The sequence below is a fragment of the Ictidomys tridecemlineatus genome, chromosome 1, assembly GCF_052094955.1.
Source record: "Ictidomys tridecemlineatus isolate mIctTri1 chromosome 1, mIctTri1.hap1, whole genome shotgun sequence".
Lineage (NCBI taxonomy): Eukaryota > Metazoa > Chordata > Mammalia > Rodentia > Sciuridae > Ictidomys > Ictidomys tridecemlineatus.
In genome coordinates, this window is record NC_135477.1 from 151,840,500 (window position 1) to 151,861,668 (window position 21,169).

The window sequence follows — 21,169 nt, forward strand, 5'->3', positions numbered from 1 at the left end:
AAGGAAAAGTTTACTGTAAAGCAGTATGCTTGATGACTTACTCTACGTCGTCCATACAACGATGAAATCAGCTGGCAGTGCAGTTCTTAGAATGTCTCCCTGTTGTTAAGTGATATGTTGTGAGGACTGAAGTGGAAGGAGGGATACAACTGCTGGCTGGGGTCCAGGGGCCAAGGAGGTAGGCAGCCTCCAGAAGTTGGAAAAAGCTTAGAGCTTCCAGAGGAAACACACTGTTGCTGTCACCTTGATTTTAGCCCTTTGAGACCCATTTTGGACTTCTAACTTCCAGAATTGTCAGATAATACATTTGCTCTATTTTTCATCATTAAGTTGTCATTTGCTACAGCAGCAATAGAAAGCTAATATGCCCCTTAGTGCCTGAGATCTCACTTTGTGGATATCTTGCTTCACATTGGCCTCTCCATCACCCACATCAGAACCACCTCCCGAAGACTCTGCTCAGGTCTCCTTCTTCTCCTCTGGTCCCAACCTACCCGGCAGGTGGAACTGTACCCTGAGATCTTACCCACCTGGGAATTACCCTCAACTTTCCTCCTCCATTGAAACAAATCTCTCACATCTCGGCTTAAATGCCACTCATCCCAAGGAGTCCTGCGTGTGCCCCTTTGACATTCTATCAGCCCCCCTCTTTGATAATTCTCAGCAGCTAGAATCATACCAGGATAGAATTCTGTGTTTTGTTGGTCTCCATTAGAATGGAGACTCACTAAACATGGACAGTGTTGAAGTCTTCTCTAGGGATGGTTCCCAGCATAAGACCTGCACATAATAGAAGCTAAGTGAACGTCTGTTGGATGAGTGGATGACGGTGGATGTTTTTACACTAGGAATGTGAGAATCAGGGGGAAACTCAAAGATGAAGGTTGGGCTTTCCTCTTGATTGCTAGCTGTTCTACCAAATATTGTTTCTGTTCTCTGTAGTTCCTGACTCCCCTGGTGTTAGTTGTGGCCATGAGATGAGTTCTGAGTTCTGGCCCATGAGATGAGGGCAGAAGTGATGGGCTCCCATTTGGAGCGGAGGCTTTAGAGGAGCAAGTGTGTCCCTCTTCATTTTTCTCCTTTCCTACAACAGGAAGAGATGGAAACCAGACCCTGTCTTCAAGGGGAGAGGGTGACCAGTGGTGGTCAATCCTGGTCCTGGGTCATCATGAAGATAAAGCCCCCATTGATTAGGACCATCGTACTTAGGGATCATAGTGTGAAGAAGAAACCCACTTCTGACGTGTTGAACCCTCATCCAGTTTGGATCTACTCATTTCAGCAGCTTTTGTTACTGTAACTAATTGAGAAATTTGTGCCTTTTAGTGAGAGTGGTGCCATAACAAACCCAAACCATGTGGGACGCCCAGGGTTGGGCAGAGGGAGGAGAGAACCTGGAGGACTCCTGCTGTGCAGTTGTAGAACAGCTGATGAACTGTTGCCTAAAATAATTTGGAAGAAAGACCAAGGACCATGGCACCAGGGAAGTGGGAAAGAGCCTGAAAATGGATGTGCATTTGCTCCCTTTTGCTGCCTGGAGCATGGAATTACAGGCAAGAACTGTCCAGTCTGCACGGAGGAAACAAAGACACTCTAAAAAATGTGGCATCTCTTTGGGTTGGTTGGATTTTTCCAATTCAACCAACAGGTAGCTAAGAAATTGCCATTGGGTCTGAGTGTTAGCTGTTTTATGGCAGTTAGCATTACCCTAACACATGACTTTGGTGAGGACCGCCTTTGGGTGTACAGGGGACTCCTAGCATATACTTTGGCTGCATCTCCAGTGGCAAGGATGAGCATACTGAGCTCATCCTTGAATGGCTCTCCCTGGCATCTGTGGCCTGGGTCTCTAAATAGAGGGTCTCTAAACAGAAGGTTTGGGAGCTACAGATTTCCAATAAGCTTCGCCATCTATGACTTGCTTAGGGTCACACAGCTAATGAATGGGGACCCAACTCCAGCCCAACTCCCTAGCTCGAGAAACTGACCAAATAGCTTCCTTTTCACAAGATGAGTAAGTGTGAGTCTGTGTATGTGCATATCTATTCACACTGACACATGCATGTGAGTGTGATGGTGGCAGATGACAGTTGAGTTTTGGCATCTCTGTGGGCCTTAATGACGCCTGTATTGGGATTCTTTGTAGGTAAAGTGCTGCTGGACAGAGAGACTGAAGAGGAAAGATATGCTCCCCCCAGAAAAATCTTTACCGATGCTGTATCTGGGGCCCAGAGAAGCCAAAGGACTGCCTGAATTTGCACAGCTAACAGCTGGTAACCTGTGGTGACTACCCAGCTGGGACTTCATCTGTCTGCATGGAGGGCCTCCCCTTCCACTAACTCACCGGTCACTCCTTCTGCTTGGAGCTCCAGGAGTCTCTCTCTCTCTCTCTCTCTCTCTCTCTCTCTCTCTCTCTCTCTCTCGTACATTCTCAAGGAGTAATCTCGTCTGCTCCCTCCCACCGCCACCCAGCTTCACACCCCCTTCCCTGGTGGGACTTGCCCTTCCTGCACTGCATGTGACATTGTCCTGGGGCTGTGCATGAAGATGTCTTGTGTTCTCCAGGCCAGGGCAGGACAGAGGGTCCCTGACTCCAGGGGGTTTGATCCAGAGAGAAAGAGAGGGAGAGAGAGGCCACCACAAGTCACCCATCACAGTATGGGAAACTGGTAGAGGGTAGAAGTGCTCTTCCCATCTGCCCTCCTCCCCCAGCTGCTTCAGCATTTGCTGAACCCAATCCTCCAGTTTTCCCTTCATTTTTTCAAAGATTCCTGACATTTTCCCAATAGATTAAGTTCACTCAAGTCAGTGTTCAGGGCTTGCAGCCAAAGCCTCCTGATGATGCAAAAACCCAGTAGAGAGTGGGAAAGGAGATATTTTCCAAAGTTTCCCTCAAAGCAATGTAGTGAGTATTTATTGAGCACTGACTGTTGTTAGCTCTTGTGCTAGGTGCTGGGCCTCTAGGGAGACATCTGACCGTCTGTCCGTCCATTGCAGCTGGAGAGCTCACGGCCTGCAGAAGGAGGATACCGTACAGGGTTAGGACCAGAGCCAGCAGCCAGAGTCAGTGCTCTGCTGTGCCCCAGTGAGAAACTCCTACCTGCTAATTCAATTGGCATCTAGAAGGCTTTGCTCCTGCTTCCTCTCATTTCCCTTACAAATGAAATCAATAAACTGTTCAGGATGTCTTTTTTGGTAGCTGTTCTTCAGGATATTTTTTAATAGTGATAGATCAGAGCTTTTGGTAACCTGGTTATGAGGTTGGCATCTTCAATGTTTTCCTCCTAAAGCTAAAGATGGGTTAATATAACTTTGTTTGGAAATCAGACTGAGACAGTTGTACAGTGATGAACAAACCAGTAACTGACCTTTGTTTGGCAGTTACCATTTCCTATTACCCATTTCCCCAAGGGCATCGAAGCAATCCTGTAGGTCAGAGAACCATGGCTCAGAGATGGGAAGGAATTTGCCTAAATTCACACAGACTGGATGGAAATGGTGAGATGGGGTTTGATTCTGGATCTGCCTGGCTCCTCTTCTGTTTAAACAAGGAGTTAAAACTCTGTGAGCCGGTGAGGGTGGAGCTGGGTGGAAATTTCTGCAGGGTGTATGGGAGGGCAGCTACTTGCTGCTGCCAGCTGGATGGACATTCATGGTCCTGCACTGCCCCCTGGTGGACTCCCCAGGCCTAGGCTCCTGAGGTATTGGAGAATTAAGCTGGGAGAATTAGCTGATAGTTATGGGTGGATTGGAGACTTTCCTAATGGAGTGACCCCTGCTTCTGGGCAGCTGGATGTTTCAGTTTTCTGGAACATGTAATAGATGTTCACATTTGTTTTCTTACTTGTGGGGAAGTAATTAATTCATTTACAATGTCTCCAGAGACACCTTCACTCTTCAGACCGAAGTACTGACTACTGATACAACTTTTCCTGCCTAGGAGGGTCAGACACACAGATAGATGCCACTATGCAGTGAGGTTGGTCCACCTTAAGTCAAGCCTAGGGCATGATGGGAGCCCTGTCCCATGTGGGAGTGGCGTTATAGTTTGGATCTGGAATGTCCCTCAAAGCTGTGTGTTTAAAACAGGGTGAGTCCCTGTTGGGAGGTGGTGGAGCCTTTAAGAGGTGGGGCCTAGTGGGAGCTCTCAGGTCTCTGGGGCTGTGCCATTGAAGGGGGATGGGGGAGTCTTGTCTATTCCTCCTCTTTCTCTGTGCTTCCTGGCCTTGGGGTGAGCAGTGTTGCTCTCCCACAGCTCCTGCCATAATATGCTGCCTTACCCCAGTCTCAAGAGCAAAGGGCCAATCAGTCTTGAACTGGAACTTCCAAAAACTGTGAGCCAAAATAACATTTTCTCTTTGTTGGTTTATCTCACATATCTGTTTTAGTAATGGAAGGGGAGGAACATAGTGAGGGAAAAGAAGGCCCAAGGAAGGTAAGAGGTAGGGCAAATCTTGGAGGAGGATGAGGACCGGATGGGATCAGGAGGGAGAGGCAAGTCTTCTGTGAGGTTAATGACCCACAAGCTTCAGGAAGCCTCACTGTTTAAGCCTCTAGACTTTGGGTCACATTCATCATTAAATATATATATATATATAATCAAGAGGTATATCTTTGATTGTGTAAGGTTCTGGGGTTCCACTAAGCCTGACTCTGCCCTTAGAGAAGAGGCGAAGATGGGACGTGTGAGAACGTGGAGCAGGCAGGGCCACCAGGAAGGGTGGTGTGGCTTGAACCCTGGGGGAACCAGAGGAAAGCAGGGGAGGATAAGATGATCCAAGCAGAGAGTAAAGGATGTCCAGGTAAGAAATGCAGACTACAGCCAGGGGCAAGGCTGAGACAGGAGGATGGTGAGTTCAAAGCCAGCCTCCACAAGGGCGAGGCACTGAGCAACTCAGTGAGACCCTGTCTCTAAATAAATTTTAAAAAAATACATAATAGGGCTGGGGTTGTGGCTCAGTGGTTGAGTGCCCCTGAGTTCAATACCTGGTATCCACCCCCCCCAAAAAAAAAGGAGAGAAAGAAATGCAGACTCCATCCTGAGGGTGGTGAGTCCTGATAAAGGACTGAGCAAGAACGTGGCCAGGGCAAGAGTGAGGAGCTTTATAGGAGGAGTTTACAAACTCCTGTGTTTCTTTCTATGGAACAAGGAGCTCACGCAGTGGAACTCTGGGACCACAGTGAGAGGGACCTCTGTTATGGTTCTGTGCGTTGTAAGACTCAGCCCTGGCCATCTAGCTGTGCAGCTTCCCATGGGCAACAAGTCCGTGGAACCAGGAGGATGTGTCCACCAGAACCCTTCCAGGTCCATTGTGGGAGCCAGGACCCCAGTATTCCTTGGCCAAACAGTCCTAAAGTCTGATTCCAGGATTTACCCCAGCCCTAGACTCAGAGGGTAAACTCTGCTGCTGTACAGCCCAAGGAGGGCTATTGTGCAGACGTGAGGGTCATCTGCTGGGAGGCAGTAGGCAGCTGGAACTGGTCAGGCAGGGAGGGCAGTTGGCTCTGGGCCTCCCTTAGCTTACCCTTATTCTTTCCTCATTTTTTCTGAATACCTGCCTTGTGCTGCCCAAGGGCTGGCTCACCCACTGCCAGGTCAGGCTGGGTGTCCTGGGCCAAATGGGATAGGTGGGTCTGGGTGCTGCTGGCAGCAAGAGCTGGGCATGGGCCAGTTGTGCAGTCTGGAGGCTGGACAGTCACACAGGCCTGAGCGGTGTTTGCAGGGGGGATGGGCAGTGAGGAGGGCAGGGAAGATACAGCCAGCCTGATGTAGTCACTCTAGGAGGAGGAGAGGGCAGGAGAGGGGTCCAAGACTTGAATGCTCTGCCCAAGGAGCCCACTGCTCGTAATCCTTGGCTCTTGGTGGCACTGGGGTGGGCCAGATGTTTTAAGAGTTTCAGGCTGGGGACTTCCAAAGGGAAGGTCACGTTCAAGATTGGGGGAGCCTCATGGGGTGGGGAAGGAGTCTGGTTTATCTCTAATAATCTGTTCTCTGGGACACAGGCCAGATTTCCTGCTCCCTCAAGAATGGGATTCCCACCCTGTCTGCAGCCCCCAGGAGGCAGCAGGAGGCTCCCCGAGGCAGGGAAGAAGGAAAACATCTCTGGCCCAGCCTGTTAATTAGACCCTTCAATTGCAATTACTTTTGCAATTAGCTCAGCTGGTAATTGGAACTGGAGGTGGTAATTTCTGTCCTTCATGAAAGCTCCCTCTCAATTGGGTTTCCCTCATCTGTCCAGGATCCTGGGTAGTGCTCTGGGGAGCACTAGGCTCTAGAGTGGCAGCACTGTGAACCTAGACCTGGTCTTGTGTTCTGCTGGGTCCCCAGAGTTGGGGCCTTTGGGGCCTGATAGGGGGGTGCTTTGTGGCAGATCTGCTGGTAAGATTTCTGGAGCTTGGGAGGGGCGGTCTGCCTCTAAGACGGTCCCCAGTGATCCCCACTGTTTTAGTCAGCTTTTCACTGCTCTGACTAAAAGTCCTGACAAGAGCAATTTTAGAGGAGGAAAAGTTTATTTGGGAGTTCACAGTTTTAGAGGGCTCAGTCCACAGACAGCCGGCTCCATTCCTCAGGGCTCCAGATGGTGCAGAACATCATGGCAGAAGAGTGTGGCTGAGGGAAGCCGCGCACAGGATGATCAGGAAGCAGAAAGACAGACTCCACTTATACCCCAAAGACACAATCCCAGGAATCCACCTATCCCAGCCACACCCTACACCCCTTCAGCTCCCACTCAGTTAATCCCATCAGGGATTAATTCACCTAATAACCCAGTCCTTTCTCCTCTGAATGTCCTTGCATTGTCTCATACATGAACTTTTGGGAGGGACACCTCACATCCAATCCGTAACACCCACCTTCTGGTATTCATGCCCTGTTTATCCCTTCACTTGAGTAACTTGCTCACATTCAAACCATAACAGCTTTGGTCACTGAAATGTATGAAGATTTCTTTCCACCATGTAAGCAGTTCTACAGATTGTGCAAGCAGACACAGTCAGGTGCCCTCTAATTCCATTCTGACACTAGCTACGTGGAGGAAGCATTATATTCCACGGGATGAGGGCTCAGCCCCTATGACTGGCCTGCTTCAGATGCTAACTACAAGCCTAGGTTGTGACTTGTGCTTCTGACTGTCTATATACAAGGTTCCCATAACTTTTCCCCCTGGGCTTGATTAAATTGCTAAAAGGGCTTACAGAATTCAGAAAAAAAAAAAAAAAACTGACCCTTGATGAACACCAGATAAAGAGATGGATATGGCAAGGCCCAGGAGAAGGAAGCAGCTTGAAGCTTCTAGCCATGCCACCCTCCAGGAACCCCCGTGTTTCGCTACCTGCAAGAGCTCAGAACCTTGTCCTTTGGGGGTTTTAATGGAATCTTTATTATGCATTCATGAGCAGTAACATCATTGGCCAATGGTGATCATCTTAACCTCTAGTCCTTCTCCCTTCCTCAGAAATTAGGGCATGGGGCTGGAAGTCCCAACTCTGTAATCACACCTTAGTCTATCTGATGACCACTCCCTACACTGAAGCTGTCCAGGGGTCCCCAGCCACCAGTCATCTCCTTAGGATAAAAAGACACCTGTATCGATCCCAAGACTCCAAGGGTTTTAGGAGTTTGTATGTCAGGAAATGGAAATGAAGGTGTCAGTTGCCTGAGTCACAAAGATCATAACTTCTGTTTTTCTAGCAGACTTTACTGCCTCTTTTTTTTTTTTTTTTTTTAGAGAGAGAGAGAGAGAGAGAGAGAGAGAGAGAATTTTTTTTTTTTTTAATATTTATTTTTAGATTTCGGCGGACACAACACTTTGTTTGTATGTGGTGCTGAGGATCAAACCCCGGCCGCACGCATGCCAGGCGAGCGCGCTACTGCTTGAGCCACATCCCCAGCCCGACTTTACTGCCTCTTGACTGACTTGCTTTGATGAAGCAGGCTGCTGTGCAGAGGAGGTCTCCCGGCTAAGAGGTGTGGAGGAACCAACAGCCCCTGAAAGCACTTGGTAGCCCACCCTATCCTCACTGGGCCTCTGAGAGTGTGTATCTTAAGATGAGACTCGAATCAAACTCCTGAGAGACTATGCAGCAGAAAACCCAGCTAAACCAGTTACTAGATTCCTGACAACAAAAATTGTGTGATAATTAGTGTGTGTCGTTTTAAGCTGCTAAGTTTTGGGAGTAAATTGTTATCAACAATAGGTAACTAATATATAAATTATAAAACTACATATGTTCTACCTTTTGACCTTGACAAAGCATGTAGTTATCTCAATATCGGTAGAGGACTGGTTTCAGGACCACCTTTCCTTCAGACACCTCAGATGCTCTATAAAATGATGCAGTATTTCTATATCCTGGAGATTAATGCTCTATCTGAAGTGCATGTGGTAAAGATTTTCTCCCATTCTGTAGGCTCTCTCAGATAGAGCATTAATCTCCAAGATATATACATAAAAAAACTTCAAAAAAACTCAACACCAAAAAAAATCAAATAATCTAATCAATAAATGGGCTAAGGAATGGAACAGACACTTTACAGAAGAAGAAATACAATCAATCAACAAATATATGAAAAAATGTTCAACCTCTCTAGCAATTGGAGAAGTGCAAATCTAAGATTTTATTTCACTCCAGTCAGAATGGCAATTATCAAGAATACAAGCAACAGTAATTGTTGTCGAGGGTGTGGGAAAAAAGGTACACTCATTGCTGGTAGGACTGCAAATTGGTGCAACCACTCTGAAAAGCAGTATGGACAGTCCTCAGAAAACTTGGAATGGAATCACCCATTTGACCCAGCTATCCCACTTTGTGGTTTATACAGGACTTAAAATCAGCATACTGCAGTGATGACAGCCACATCAATGTTTATATCAGCTCAATTCACAATAGTCAAACTATGGAACCAACATAGATGCCCTTCAGCAGATGATTGGCTGAGGAAAATGTGGTATATATACACAATGGGATATTACTCTTAACGCTGTTATCTCTTCTTCTCTACTTGTAATCTCTAATAAAATGCAAAGTCTATGTAAATAGTTGTTATACAATATTGTTTAGGAAATGGTAATAGAAAACCCCCATCTGTACATGTTCAGTATAGATGCAAATTTTTTTCAACTTCAGTTGAGTCTGTGAATGTGGACCCTATGGATATGAAGGGCCCACTGTACTTTCAAAATTACCTGGAAGGTCAGGTTCTAGTCTAGAATCTTTGTGACCCAGAAAATGGAGGAAGGGGAGAGTTGGACCATGCATGAGGCTGCAACCTGTCTCTTCCTATCCTGGCTTCATCCCATGCACCCCAAGTCTTATATGTGCCTAAGGGGGCAGACTCCTTTCACACGTTTCCACAGCTACCCATGGGCCTAGCCATCAGCATGTCTATCCTTCAAAGCTGGACCAGAGGAAAGGCCTAGAATTGGGCTTAGCATTGCTGAAGTTCGGATGTCAACTGACCCCCAAAATACATATGCTACAGGCTTAGTCTCTTGTCTATGAAACTATTGAGAGGTGGTAGAAACTTTAAGAGGTGGGATCTACACAAGTTCAAAGCAAGCCTCAGCAACTTGGCTAGGCCCTAAGCAAATTAGTAGACCCTGTCTCTAAATAAAATACTTTAAAAAGGGCTGGGGTATGACTCTGTGGTTGAGCACTGTGGAGAGCAGTGACAATGACTGGAAGACCAGTGTCTGAGATTGGAGTCCCTGATGACTTCATGGCTGTGGCATACTTGGTGGCTGGGAAAGTTTTTGTGCAAAGACATAGGATGCCCGGTTGCTATGGAGATGTCCTCCATGCTACAGTCTTATCAGCCTCGATCTTATTCTCAGGCATAGCAGCTCCTGGGAATGAAGGAACTTCCTTGCTAAGGTAACCACAATGTTTCACCAGTTCCCTTGCTCCTGAATCTGCCCATGAATTAGTAATCTGTAACTTTCATGAATATAAACAATAATGCTTGAATATCTTTAATCTGATTTGGAGACATATATAATAAAGATCGCTGGTGTAATTCTTTAGAACTGCTTCTCCATCAGAGAGCAGCACTCCATCTGATCCCAGCTTTATCTTCAAGATCTATGTGTGTTGACTCTTTATTTCTTCCAATCTCCCATTGCCAGAACCTGCTAGTTTGGCTGTGCTGGTCATGGCAGAGCACCCCTGGGCTCAATCCCAGGACAAAAACATAAAGAGGTGGGATCTAGTGGGAAGTCTTTAGGTCACTGGGGGGCATATCCTTGAAGGGGATAGTGGGACCTTGGCCCCTTCCTCTTTTGCATCCTGACCAAGAGGTGAGTGTTTGCCCTGTCACATGCTCCTGCCATGATTTGCTGCCTTGCCACAGGCCTAAAGCAAGGGGCCAACCAACTGGGTACTGAAAGCTCCCAAATTGTGAACTAAAATAAACTTCCTTTTTATAAGTTGATTATATCAAGTATGTTGTTATAGTATGGAAAACTAAAACAAGCACCATTTGACCTAGGAAATCCAGGATCCCCAATCCAGCATGTGTAGTTTGGAAGCAGGTGAAGTTGACTCTGAGTGGGTACATCCTCTGAGCCTCATGGACTCATGATCCTCATGAGGTCACCAGGAGGGGCAGTTGTAGAGCCAGAACATGATCTTCTAAAGAAGACTCTTGCCTGAGTCTGGTGGTAGTCCTGGGAGAGAACCTTGTACCATTGCAGACAAGGATGACATACCTCCTTAGAAGGAAACCTGAGACTGAAAGGTACAAGGGGATTATAATACCCAGCCCAGGTGTAAGGCTGGGCTTGCACACCTGGTCCCTCCGCTCTGTCTTCAACATTCACTGGGAACCACTGTGTGCCAAGCACTTTCTAGGTTATAACAACCAAAGATTTAAAGAACACAGCTCCTGGCTTCCCAGTTAGTAAGGAAATCTTACCTCAAAGAAGAGCCTTTGGTTTCTCTCAAGCAAATTCAAATCATTAGAATTGATTAAGCACTTACTACAGGACAGGTGCTGGACATTAATCAAAAAGGGATTAATTAGCATAAGGATTATTAGCTCACAAATCAGTGGCAGAACTGTCCTGTCTGGAAGCCGAGGCTGCCCTCATTAGCCTGTGCTCTGCCATGTCCCTGAACCAGGTTGAACCACACTGCTGCCTGATCAGACCACCTCCTGCACAGAGGAGTTTATTTCTAAATCCAAGTTGCTCAGTGCCTTGGACTAAGATTCTAAGACACATTTCTGCACCCTTTGGGTAAAGGAGGCTGGGAAGTGCAGGTCTTTGCATTCTTCTTTGTGCAGGAAGGCTTCAACAATAGAGGAAAGAATTAAAATGTGAGAGGGTGCTCACCAGTTGGGACAGTCCTGATGAACAGCTGTCTTCTGTAAAAATAGTTAGCAGGAATGAATCCATCAGTCTTAATGCGGCAATCTGCAAAAATAAAATGTTTACTCTCCCCCCGCCCCCAACAATGTCATTTTTGTTTTCTGAGGCCACTGGTTTGGAGAAAGAAGGATTTCAATCCTTTCTGTTGGGTTGGCAGCCTTCCCTGCCCCCTCCCCTTTCATGGCAGCGGTGGCCGGAGAACTTTGCACCTGGCTGAGGAGACCTGAAATGGCCAATTAAAAGCAATTGCCCTGTCAACTCACATCAGGCCTGACCAACCCGTGACAGACAGGATGCCCCCAAACTCTGCTCAGCCAACCTGCTGTCATAGCTGCAATTTAGATGGCCTCGGCCCTCCTACCCCCAGCTTGCCTTATTGGCATGTTCTTGCCTTTCCTGCTGGTGACTTTCCTGGCCCTCACCCTTTCACAGACCAGTGACCCTCGCCCGGGAGCGCCCCCCAATAAGCCTTCTTTGGGTGCCTTATTCTTGTTCTGTGGTTACTGATCTCAAAGCGCGCCCCTTCTTCTTTATACTTTTAAAAAAAATTTGGTCACATTTTATTTAAATTTTGGGGAAACATTTAAACAACCTCCAGAATGATCAATTGTTGCAATTTGTAATCTTCGGTGCAGCACTTTCTTCCTACCCCTTTTGACTGGTTTGTCCCCTTTCTCTATAGCTTTCCCCCATGACTTAAAAAATCAAACCTAAGGCGCCCTTAGTCCCCATGACTAAAAAAAAAAAAAAAAAATCAAACCTAATCATTGTTTGTATTTAAACATGTTTTGCAAGCAGTAATATTTTCTCAATTTCAGGTGGGGTCTGGAAACATTTTACTGTGTTGATAAGATGTGGAGTGAGTTAACATGTCCATAGATAAAAGACCTTCATTAATCATCAAACCACAGGATTTTTTTGACCTGGATATTTTGGACTGTGTTTTATGACAGGTAAAATAATTGAATCCAGGGCCTCCCACATGCTAGGCAAGTACTCTACCACTGAGTCACATCCCCAGCCAAAAATAATTATTTACTTTACAATTTTGTGACTCTTAAAGTAAATATTCACAGGCAAATATTTACCAAATATTTACCAAATATTTGCCTGGGTGCTTTATGTGTTATCTCATTTAATCCTGGCTGAGCAGATCCTTGTACTAATGGTCACTCTGATTTTACAGATGCCAAAACCAAGGAGCAAATGAACATGTAATGGGCCCCCAAGTTTCTCATAGAACTTGAATTGCAGTCAGAACTCAGATCTCAGGATTTTGAGGCCCACAGAGGAGTTTGGGTCCTTCTTAGCAAATGCCCCAAGACCTGGGGTTTGCATATTTGTGCTTTTCTCATATCTTGAGTCAAATGGAATTTGGCTTTGTAAACAATGCTATGCTGGGCCTGTTTTCTGAGCAGCGAGGACAGGAAGAAGACGTCCTATCTCATCCCACGGCTATAAGAGTACTTTTGGCATGGTTCAGAATTTTTGTCCTTGAAACAGGTAATGCTGCTTTATACTTCACTTGCTTTCCATAGCTAACCAACATAGATATTTCTAGATGACCAAAAATGAAAACCAGGATCTTCTACAACTAACCTGTGACCTTGTAGATATGAAGATATGAATCCCCACTGAGGCATCTTCCCTGCTTCTTGGGATGACCAATGCTGCTAAATGGTGAAGGGACTTCTCAGGAGACAGCTCAAAGTCAGAATGAGCAAGCTTTTAACTCAAAATTATTTCTTTGGGCCTGGTTCTCATAGCCGCAGCAAGGATTCAATGTAACCAAAACCAGTTTTCACCAGGATAATGAAGTCTGTGGGTTGTGTCTGAGGGAAGATGACTCTTTGGTTGCCCAGAGATAAAACTGGTTATCTTCAAGACCCAAGTGTCCCTGAGGCACAGGCAAGGAATCACATGAAGATGGCATAGTGTCTTGGTGACAGAAACACTCAGAGGAGAGTATGAATGGTGCCCAATTTCCCACACCAGATCCTAGGAATCAAAGGTGGACCTGTCAGGTGGACCTGGATTTCTGTAGTCCTGAATCGATCTCATCTCAGAAATAGGGCAGGTGAGAACAACTGGTCCCCCTGAAGAAAATGTCCCCAAGAATATACTACTTTTATTTCTATTTTACAGTTCATAAAATGACACACAGAAACATGCCTTTCCCTTTCATTCTGAAAGATTTACAAAATCAGAAGTTATATCTGAGCTGGAGGTAGAGCCCAGAGGTGTAGCATTTGCCTATCTTATAAAAGGCCCTGGGTTCAACCCCCAGGACTGCAAAAACAAAAAAGTTGTGATCACTGAAATTATTCCATATTAAAGATGATTTTTATATAACTGTAGAGTGCTCACCTAGCATGTGTGAGAAACCCTGGATTTAATTTTCAGCCCCACATAAAAAATAAATAAAATAAAGGCATGGTGTCCAACTACAACTAAAAAATAATAAGTATTAAAAATACTGTTTTTATAGTTTTTAAAAAGAATTTAAAAAATTTTAAATTTGCATTTTATCACTTAGGAACCATTTATAATACAAACAATGGAGAGAAACTCAGTGTTTACAACATAAAATTGTTAAAGCAATTATGGCATGGTCTTACAATAAAATTCTATGCAGCCATTAAAAATATTTAGATATTAGAATAAAAGATGTCTGTAATATTGTAAGAGTAAAAGAAATTGAAGTTAAAGTATAAAAGTTAAAGTGTAAAAGACCGGGCATTGTAAAGTTTCTAAGCAGCAAGACCTGAGTTAAAAAGTGAAGGACCAGGTATTGTTAAATTCCTCTGTTAGGACAATACCCGAACTGCCCAGTAAATATTCCTCCTGATCCTCTGGCTGTTTAATAACTAAGGGCTCTGAGTAGCCCGGCACGTAGGTATCCAGGCCCCAAAACCAATAAGTTTGAATGTGTACCCCACTTAGAAGTGACCAATCACCCCTGCCCAGCCTGTTCCCGCCAATGAATGTACTAATCAAGTCTAAGAATTGTTGTTCAATTTTCCCACGCCTCAATATGATTTGTTCTGATGTATGCAAAGCCCCCCGCCCTCTCCAAAAAGTGTACTTAAGCATTGTTCAACCCCTGCTCTGGGCTCTGGGCTGCTCTCCTTTCTTGAGTGGGCACGGAGCCCCAGCATGCTGGTTCAACAAATCCCCTTCTGCCAATTGCATGAGTGGTCTCTTGGTGGTCTCTTTCTCTGACACTTCGCTGGACCCTTACAATATAAGCTCAAAAACAAACAAATACATTTGCATTTTATTTTTAATACTTCAGAGGCTCTGAATTTGGGGGGAGCTGTCACATATATCTTTGTAAGCTGCTGAAAAGCTTGAATTTATGGATCTAATGGACAAAATGGCCCCAATAGCAAGGGATATCTCCACCCACTGGCTATGCTAAGGCCAAATCATCCAAGTATTACATTGAAAAGATTAAATACATGACTTATATAAGTATGTAATCAATATGTAACACAGATTAATATAACTTGTTTGGAAGGGAACAAGAAGGATGTAAAGCTGGTTCAAAGAAGTATCTGAGAGATCGAGATAATCAATGAAAGAATATTTTGGAAGAGATTTGCTAAATTATTCACAAACTAATCAGCATCGTACAGGACAATAAACTATAACCTCAGGTGTTACCTTTCCTATTGGACAGAAATCTCTACAGAGCCCAAAGGAAAATACTTGCAATTTATCAGTCTTCCACAAGTTAAGGAGTAACTTTGCAGAGCCTGGCCCTAATCAACTGTAAACAGTAAGGCAAAGAAAGAGATAGCCCCTTAAAGAATCAGATAATTGTTAAACTCCAATTTAAATCAAATTAAAGCAAGCTTGTAATTCCGACCACTCAGGGCTGTCTCTCCCAAAACCATGGGAATAGAAGACAGCACTCCAGCTCTCTAGGAACGCAGTTTTGTAGCACAAAAAGTTGCAAAAGGGGGTGTCTTGAGAATTTACAGATAAAAGGATTTTGACAAGCATAATATAAAGGCAGGTAGTAGGTTAATGGTGTAAATGGTTCAGCACTTAGGGAGTAAATTTAGATCCCAACATCAGAATTTATGAAGCATCACTAAGGTTTCAGAGAGGGTTGTTATCTGGTTGGGGGAAACTAGGCATGGGTGAGTTCAAGGCACCGGCAGGCGTTCCAAGCAAGTTTAAAATCTCAGTAATTTATAGTAAAGCAGAAATTAACTTTTCATGCCTTTGTGATGAGATGGCTTCCAATCTTAAGAGGGAATTAGGCTGGGTTTATCAATAATCCTGGGCAGGTCTGCTAGCTATGTCCCCAGATGACACTCAAAGATATGCCACCACCCTTTAGCCTTATCCTCAAGTTTTGAATAAATCTTAACCATGGAAAGGGGAAGAAAAGGGCTTTTCTAGGTTAATTCTTTGCTGGGGTTGGAGCTGAACCTCTGGGTACTCTGGGAAGGTCAACAGTTCTGTTCCCTTCAGATGAACATCTTTCAATCTTTTTATGATATTAATTAGCAGCGTCAGGAAAAAACTTGAAGTTGACCCTTTGTATATGCGGATTCTATATCTTTTTTTGGATTTAACCAAATGCAGATCAAAAATATCTTTTAAAAAATTGTGTGGGTATTGAATATGCAGATTTTTTTCTTGTCTTTATTCTTTGAGCAATATAACATGACAACTGTTTACCTAACATTTCCATTGCATCAGGTATTATAAATAATTTAGAGATGATTTAAAAGATATGGAAGATGTGTGTAGGTTATATGCAAATGATACTTCGGGCTATCAGTGATGAGTCCTGCTTCCTCAAATGTTGAAGTATAACACCAGAGAAGCACGCTGAGACAAGCATATAAAGCAGGTTTTATTTAAAAGGTGGTAATGGAGAGGAGGGAGAAGGGGGCCATAGCTGGTATCCTGGTATCCCAAGAATTGAGAGTGTTGTGCCCCTTTTATACATTTTAGACTTTCTTTGTTCTCCTGCTTTCTTTCTCCTTATCTCTCTCCTTCCTATGTACTGTGACTGTGACTAGGTCCAGGAGATGCCGGTGGGGTGCCAAAAAGTGAGAAGCAGATGGTGGGGTTAGGGCCAGATAGAGTGATCCAGCCTGGAATAGCCCAGAGGCATTAATAACATTTACAATTCCCTGTAGGGAGGGACAATTCCTAGGACAGGTTACCTTAGCAACAGGTTACATCAGGACCAGGTTATCTTGGTGGAGGAAGGGCTCTGGAGGTATTAACATTTCAGTCTCCCAAGGGCAGTCTCCAACTTCCTGAACCCAAACTGGCCTTCACTTTCTCCATTAGACCCTATTACTTACCTGTCTATTCTTTTTTTTTTTTTTTAAGAGTTTAGAGTTCTAATTCTGGTGGCATATTTGCTTCACAAACACCACCCCATTTTAAGCAGGTTATTTAAACATTCAGAAGATTTGGTTTCTTCCTCCTGAGTGGGGAAGGGTCCTCGAATCAATCCTCTGAGGATACTGATAGAGGACTGTAAACAGAAACAAATTCCTTTACTCATTAACTTTCATGGTCACTATGGAGTCAGTACTCTAAAAATAGTCAGCAAAATGTTTCACTTTTTTTTTTTTGTGTGTGTGTGTGTATGTGGTTATTATTTGTTTCTTAATGTTTCCTTTGGGGAGTATCCAAATCAAATAAGCTATTGGGAAGCATAGCAAAGAGTTTTAATTTTAGATGATACTTTATTTTTTGTTGGTAAGCAATATGATGGAATGAATTATCAGGTTTCTGCATTTCAGCAGATGACCTGTAAATTTCAGCCTTGCTCTATGTGTGTGTGTATGTGGCCATATGTCCAGAATCATCAAAGAAGCAGAGACAGAAAGCAGATTAGCAGTTATCCGAAGTTGGGGAAGTGACTGCTAAGGTGTATGGTTTTTCTTTTTGAGATAATGAAGATATTCTGGAATTAGAAGTGATGGTAGCACAACTTTGAGAACATTTTACGTACACTGAATCATACACTTTTAAACAGTGAATGTTATGGTATGTGAATTAGACAGCAATTAAAAAAAAGAATACTCCACAGAAAAGTCAGTATAAGAGTTTTTTTTTTTTTTAAATTCTCTAAGAGGACATTATCTGCTTTGTTGCAGGTGTGGGAATCAGTGCACATTTTTCCAGCTGTGTGAGAAGAATGGTTATGGAGACCTGTGCTGACATAGCTGTGGTTTATTTCCATGATGCTGCAGGGCTCCCTACCTTCCCATGGTTTAAACCATAGTTCAGCTGGGGCTGTGCCTGTCTTTTAAGATATGTTTCAGTGGACTCAGGCTCCTAGAACTGAGAGTGTCCTCTTCCTTCTATTAGGTAGTAGTTAGTAAATAAGCAGCGAAATGCATTGTGAGGTCACTGTTTGTTTGTTTGTTTTTTAGTTATCTTTAGAGTCTTCTTTAAACTATTTCCAAGGAAGATGAGCAAATAACTTGTAGCAAATAACTTGTAGAAAAACATCAGGCACACAAACCTTGAGAATAAGCAAATAGAAACAAATGGGAAATACATCAAGTCAGAAAGATTAATGGGACTAACTTTTGACAGGGTTTGCTGAGGTCAGGATAAGGCTAGGAGTTGTGACCTAAGAGTTTCCTTATATTGTGGCCTAAGAGTTTCCTTATATTTCAGAAGGGAGGTTTCTTTACTAATGCAAGCATGCTGATGTGCCATTGACTCAAGTGCCCACGTTAACAAAGGATTAACTTGTAGATGAAGCCTCCCTGAATCGGATGGTCACCATGACAGTTCTGCAAAGGACCAATTAAGGTAAAAAACTTCCTCTGCCTGATGTGAAGGAGGAGCTGGACACCTGATTGGCAAAGAATGCAGAAGGTGGGACCCAGTGCTTAAGGCAAATATTAAAGAGTAATGAATTTGAAAACAGCACCCTTTCCTTTGTTGTTCTCTGTTGGAAGATGATCCACTCTCTCTCCTGGAGAGTGCTCTTTAATTGGGCCTCACTTTGATTTCACTTATAATAAAATTCTCTTGAATGGCTTTTGGTGTCTGACTTTGAATTTTCTTTTGTTGGGACACAAGAACGAAGGCTTGGAGCTTCATTTCCCTGCTCTCCTGTGATACTTGTACTTCTCACATAATGTGAGTCTAAATGGTCAAAATTCGATGATTTTGAAATGTCTGCTTACATTCACCCAGGGCTTTAGTATTTTATACTGCATGAGACCTAAATCTTCCATTTGGAAATTGCCATAATGTTTCTGGCATTGTGAGGAAGTCATTTTCTGGAGGATGTAACCATGAGGAAAATTTACCTCTAATTATTATTGTCTCTATCATTTCCTGAGAGCTCACCAAGCACCTGACGAATGCTTTTTTATTCTTCATCTATGAATCCTCACAAAAACCTACAAGGTAGATTTTATTAACTCTTTGTAACCCAAACAAAACCTGTTCACTTTTAAACAGTGAATGTTATGGCATGTGAATTAGATAGCAACTAAAAAAAAAAAAAAAAAAGGATTCTCCACAGAAAAGTCAGTATAAGAGTTTTTTTTTTTTTTTTTAATTCCCTAAGAGAGCAAATCCCTTAAGATCTGAACAAACCTGGTTTATCCCATCTATTCTTTAGAATTCCTTACCCTGAATGACTGGCCATGCTATATTTCACAGCCTTCCCAGAGATTCTGGTAACTTCCCAAAGGATCTGATTCTTGGGCTCCCTGTGGAAAATTGCTCATGACATTCTCATATTTTCTTCTATCTCAGGGCACCCTTCTCCTCCAGGGTCTCTTGTGTTTTATGTGGAACCAGATGTGAAACTCCACCAGATCCTCCAAAAGCCACTAGTATAAAACATTGTGATTGCTGTGCACTCTCTTGGAGTTTTGGTTTGTTTGGTGTCATACTGATGAACATAACTATAGAATAACAAAGTGTCGTTTGGGAATTATCATGGTTAACTTCACCTTGTCATCTTAGTGGCCCTTATCTATTTTTTACTTTTTTCATCCCTCTTCCTCACCACCACCTGCCACCCCAGATGGGGGTACCTCAGGAACTCAAAATTCTTCTCCCACAGTTACTGGAGTCCTAGGACAGAGGCCTGACTTTGGGGATTCAATGAATCGGGTCTGGCTACTCACTTCAAAAATCATAGAGAAAAGATAGTTGGGAAAAGCATCAAATGAATTTTAACCAGTGCAGCTACTACAGCCAAGGGGACCAAACTTGTCTTTGAGGGGCTGACAATGACTTTGAGTTTTTTTTTTCCTGTGTGTGTTTGTGTGCTAGGGGTTGAACCCAGGGCCTTGGGCAGGTGAGGCAGGTACTCTATCAACTGAGCTATATCCCCAGCTCCTAAACTTGAGGTTTTATAGAAAGGGAAATGAGGACACGTGTTGGGGGTTTGCATAGCTAGAGGCTTTGCACAATTTCCAAAGCAGGTGCTTTTGTTTAGGGAGAGGTGTGATCTGGTTCATTGTTATTTTGGGATTGATGAGGTGGGGATTTGCCAGTGATAAGAGAGTTGCCATGTGTGTGTCTGTGTGTCTGCACGTGGGAGGAGTGTTGTTGGTTTTGACTTATTGAGCAAAGGAGACAGAAGGAAAATGGAGGCATCTGCCAAGTCTTTAATCCTGCCATTAGCTACATCCGACATTCCTAGGCAAAAGCAGAGACTAAGTCTTTGCTACATTTCCTTGTCTTTTGTCCGTTCCTCAATCTTGAGGGAGTGAGGGTGTCAGTGTTACTGTTGGGATGTCCAGTTGAAGTCCAGGTCTTTGGTGTCCCCAACAAAGAATTGAGTGACACACAGAAGTAACAGGTAGAGGACAGATTTACTGAAGGTGAAGATAGCACTCCCTTCAGTAGGACAGAATGGGGAGAGAGACAGAGACAGAGAGAAAGAGACAGAGACAGAAAGAGAGAGACAGAGGGAGAGGGAGAGGGAGAGGGAGGGAAGGAGAGATAGAGCCTCAAGGCTCTATCAATGTCTGGAAATTAGGGTCTTATATCCTGAACTGTGGGGTATTCTTTTTCCCTCTATGGGCCTGATTGAAGACATTACACCATTTTCTCCCATCTTATGATACTTGGTTAGAATATTTTCTAATTCTGCTCCCCAAATGATTATTTTAGAAAACCTAATTAGAATACTACCCACTTTTCCCCCATTGGTCATTTTAAAATTTGAACTTGTGGTGGGAGTTGTCATGGTGATAAGTCCTCTGTGGTAGTCCTTGTCATGGTAATGGGACTTATAAACAGGACAGGACTTGTCTCCTTGTCTTGTCCTCTTTCTAATACTCTGTCTCCATCTTGGTGTCTCTGAACTCCTACCTAACATCAGCCCAATCTGGCTTTGTGTTACTTAGCTTGGGGCTCAACTGGTCTTTAAACAGTGGTTGAAGCATATAAGTTAAAAGAGTCAGGTGTTTAAGCCTAAATATAGAAGGACCATTATAAATTATAAATCAGAATACAAAAGTGAGTCAAAGTCAGAAAATATCCAAATAAATAATTCAGGTAAGGGGTTCTCTGTATTTTAAAATACTCTGTGAGTATGTTTTAGTAAAAAAGGATGCATTTGAGATCTGAAAAAAAAAAGTCATTTTCTTGTATTTATCTAAATGGAATGCTCTTGTCTAAGCTAAAGGTTCTATCTTCTGTGTGAAGGTGCCTGTGGAAGGGCTTTAGTGTCAGGGAGTCATGAGCAAGAACCCCTTCTCCATAACTTCTCAGCTTACTTTGGGCAGGGCTGACACAAGTGCACAACTCAAGTAACATTTAAAAGGGCCACGGTT

General features: G+C 43.7%; 1 long non-coding RNA gene across 1 annotated transcript; it reads left to right on the forward strand.

The window, feature by feature from the left end:
• Positions 1-4,180: 4,180 nt before the first annotated feature.
• Positions 4,181-10,082, forward strand: LOC144377752 (uncharacterized). Its single transcript, XR_013438800.1, has 2 exons — positions 4,181-4,334; positions 7,792-10,082. It is a non-coding gene; the product is annotated as an uncharacterized LOC144377752 (long non-coding RNA).
• The last annotated feature ends 11,087 nt before the right edge of the window (positions 10,083-21,169 follow it).